Genomic DNA, 4504 nt, shown 5'->3' on the forward strand with positions numbered 1-4504 from the left:
AATTTGAGATTCTGGATGATTCTTTTGAACATACCTGGATGGAGTCTTTTCCTTGTCAGTTGTATCTTCTTTTAATGCTTCATTGATTTATTCCTCTATATAATTTTGATTTGATACGAGAAAGAATTCACTGTCTTCCTCATTGTCATCATCCTTTGTTGACTTTATCTGCTCCGGATTTCCGCATGCTTCATCAATAACTACATCAATGCATTCAACAATTTTCCAAAGTCTCTTGCTATAACATTTGTATCCTTTACTTCTAGATGAATAACCAGAAAAGATTCCTTCGTCTGCTCTGGGTTCAAACTTACCATTTTTCATCAGTCCTTTTGATGAAGATTTTCTCCCAAAAACTCTAAAGTGTTTTACAGTAGGAGGCTTACCATACCAAAGTTCATATGGAGTTTGATCACTATTTACCTAAACATTAGCTTTGTTGAGAATAGTCACGGTAGCAAATGCAGCTTCACCCCAGAAGGTGGCAAGAGTTCCAGATTCATCAAGCATAGCTCGAGCCATTTGTTGAACTGTTCTGTTCATTTTTTTCTAATATGCCATTTTGTTGAGGAGTTTTGGCAACAAAGAACTGCCTTTTTATTCTGTGTTGTTCACAAAAATTAAAAAAAAAATCATCTGATATGAATTCTCCCCCTTGATCAGATCTGAGACATTTGATTTTTCGATCTGATTCATTTTCAACTAAACCTTTGAAGGATTTAAACTTTTAAAATGCTTCATTTATGCTTTAGTATACCTATCCAACACATTCTAGAAAAATCATCAATGAATAAAATAAAGTATTCTTCTCCACTAGGTGATTTTTCCTTGTTGGTCCACACAAATCAGTATGAATGAGTTCAAGAGGCTTACTTTCTGATCTTTCTTTTTCATTGAAATGAACTCTGGTTTTCTTACCGACTTGACATGGTTTGGAAATGGTATTTTCTAGGATGTTGATATTTGGAAGATCACAAACTGCCTTAAGCTTGCATGCTTTTTTTATTTGAAAAAAGATTAGATGCCGCAATCTTCTATGCCATAACCAGTTTTCATCTATTTTTCTTAGATATCATTGTTTTTGTACTCCTTTTAGTATATATAGATTGTTGGGAGTTCTTGTGCCTTTGATTACGGTCTTTCCTATATCAAGCTCACGAACAACACATCCGTTTGATCGAAACACAACTTCATTTCCTTGATCACATATTTGAATGAAACTCAGCAAGTTATGTTTTAAGCCATCAACATTCATGCCATTTCCAACTTTAACCTTTTCTTTCAAATAAACAGAACCTTTACCTCTAATGACAGTTGGTGTGTCATTTCCAAAGGAGACATTCTGTTTCTTTTCTAAAGCATTATATGAATGAAGTTTCTCTTTATCACATGTCGTGTTTAGAGCATTCGTTGTCAATGTACCACTGATTTTCTTGTCCTTCTGCAAACAGAGCTATGTCACATCTTTCTGATTGAAATTCCTTCTTTCTCCATACCTAGGAATTTGATGATGTTTGCTCCTTTTGAAGTGTCGGACGAAATTTGCTCCTAAATTCAGATTCTTCATGACAAAAGTTATTACAAAACGAACATTCAGTTTCATCTTCAAGAGGAGAAAATTTATTATAAGAACTTTTATTGATTCGTATTATGCTCCTTTGATTTCGTGCTTCTCTAGTCATGATAGTTTTGCAAGCAACACATTGAGAAGACTTATGCCCAAAGTTATGGCATGAAAATCATTGCCCATTTAAAAAGTTTATGTGATCATAGAATCTTTTGGTATTGTTTACCTTTTGGTTTATGCTTCTATTGATGTTCATCCTTGGAGTAAATTGAGCATGATTTACCTGATGAGTACTTTTAGGCTTTTGCTGACGATTGACATACTATTCATTGGTATTTTCTGCATCAAGATAGCTTTTGGTGGTGGCTGACGACTTTTGTGATTGGGATGTTTCTTTAGCATATCCAAGACTAGTCTTTATAAGAGGAGAATGCTGAACCTTGATTTCATTTAAAGTTTCCGATCCTTTAGCAAATCTAAGATTAAGAGATTTTGTCTTCTCAAGATCTTTTCTTAGACCCACAACTTCCATTCTAGTTTTTCATTGTGCTTTTCTCTTTCAGTGAGTTGACATGTCAATGTGTCTATGATCATATTATTTTCTTCCAAACATATTTTGAGTTTAGTGATTTCTTAAAGAAAGTCTTCTCCTTCTAAGGCATCCAAAAAATCATCATTTTCATAAGCCATGAGTAGTTTATAATCTTGTTCAGTTTCATCTTCATCACTATTAGATAATCCATCACTATCTTCATGAGTATAGTAACTTCTTCTATTAACAACCTGTTTTCTATTTCCTTTTGCAGACTCCTTTCCTTTTTCATGATTAATTTTATGAGGACATTTTGCATCATAATGGCCAACTCTACCACAAGAAAAGCATTTGAATGGTAGCTTACCTTTGAATCTTCTAGAACCGCGTTGAAGATTCTTAACAAATTTTACCTCATCTTCTTCTGAAATATATCCTAATTCATTGAGATCTTCTTTTTCTTTTCCTTTCACTGAAGCTTTGAAATCGGCTTCTCTCATATCTGATGGACCTCCTTTCCTCATTTCAAAGGCAGTTAGAATTCCATGAAGTTGAACAACAGTAATAGATTGAAAATCTTTCTTTTCTTCTATGGCAGATACTTTTGACTCAAATTTAGAAGACAAAGATCTCAAAATTTTCTCTACTAAAGTAGCCTCCTTTATCTCTTCTCCCAGATTCTTCATACAATTAACAATCTCATCTACACGTAAAATGTAACTAGCAATACTTTTATCACTATGCATCTTGAGAGTTTCATACTAAATTTTGAGAGTTTGGAGCTTAACACATTTTACCTGGGAGTCTCCTTCGTAGCTCTGAACGATTTTGTACCATATCTCTTTGGTTGTCTTGAGTTGCACAACTTTGACGAATTCTGATTCGGACATACTTCCTAATAAAGTATTAACTGCTTTGGAATTGGTTTCGTATAACTTCTTACCTGCTGTATTTGTGGGTATTGCTGCTGGAAATTGGTATCCTCCTTCCATAATTTCCCAAACATCAGCTCCAAGCGACTAAAGATAAGTTCTGGTTCTTATTTTCCAATATACTAAGCTGTTCCCAATGAAGATTGGTGGTCTGATAGATCCCATGCCTTCATGATTGTTCACCTTGAAAGATCTCCCTTCAAGCGATCAAGCTTCTTTCGAAGGACCTGCTCTGCTACCAATTGTTGGAAATAATACTAAGTGGTGGGGTGAATCAATATTTACAATTAAATAATTTTTCATTTCCCAATCAGATTTATATACGCTACTTCAGTGAAGTGAAATTGCGTGTGCACGCAACTGTGATTAAAGAAACCAACGTATACCCAGAGAACTTATGATTTAGTTAATTCATCATGTGTTGATCTTTAATCAGTGCATCAATACTTTATTATACAGTAACTATGTGCAATAATAACATAATAAACCATCACACATAAGAAACACATATGAACACCAAGATTTAAGGTGGAAACCCAATGCGGGAGAAAAACCACCTGCTGCTGTCATCTCTGTCTTCTTTTTAATATAAAGAAAATATGTTTACAATATTGTACTAGTGCAAACTCATACTAGTACGCAGACACCAACTTGTAGAAGGCTACAACCTTCTCTCATTCTCCAGCTTCTACTGGAAGGGAGCTACATCCCCCTATCTCTTGTACTAGCCGATATGATTACTAATACGTAGGCAGTGGCCTACAGAAGGCTACAACCTTCTCTCTTCCTCTGGAGACCACGTTTCATAAATTTTCAGATTGGATGCTCTTGGTACACAACAACACAATATGAAGGCCTCGTTTCATCAAATTTTCACACTAGACCCATCAGAAACTTTGAAGCTCAAACTCTATAATAATAACTACATCAATCAACAACCAATCAATCTGAATAGTCAGATCACTGTCACTAGAATACTGTGCTAAACCCAGAAACCTACATTATCATTCAGAACCAATTGCAACCTAAAAAAGAATCATACATCAGAATGCGTACGCTACTTTAATGAACCCAACCTGCGTATATACGCTACTTCCTTTAGCCAAACTTGCGTATACCTTCAAAACTATTGAATCATAAAAACTTATGAATCAAATCTGTTATGAAACCAACTCACAAAAAGATAGAAAAGATAGATTAACGCCTTAGAATTCAGCCTCTTCGATTGGGCAACCTCCTTTACATTACACAAATGAACAATTTTTTGATGATACAAATGACAAGACCTCCTTTCTATATATAGGGGTCATAATATAATCAGATCTGACATAACAATAATAATGTAAGGGCACAATAATAATAATAGTGGGTTTCTATGGGGCACAATAATAACAATATGGGGACTACATGGGCACAACAATATAATAAGGGGGTTGTACTAATAACAATAAGGGTTACACTAGTAGTATAGGG

The sequence above is a fragment of the Pinus tabuliformis genome, chromosome 8 (genome assembly GCF_031772625.1).
Source record: "Pinus tabuliformis cultivar Carrire ecotype Pingquan chromosome 8, CPIR1, whole genome shotgun sequence".
In the NCBI taxonomy this organism is placed as follows: domain Eukaryota; kingdom Viridiplantae; phylum Streptophyta; class Pinopsida; order Pinales; family Pinaceae; genus Pinus; species Pinus tabuliformis.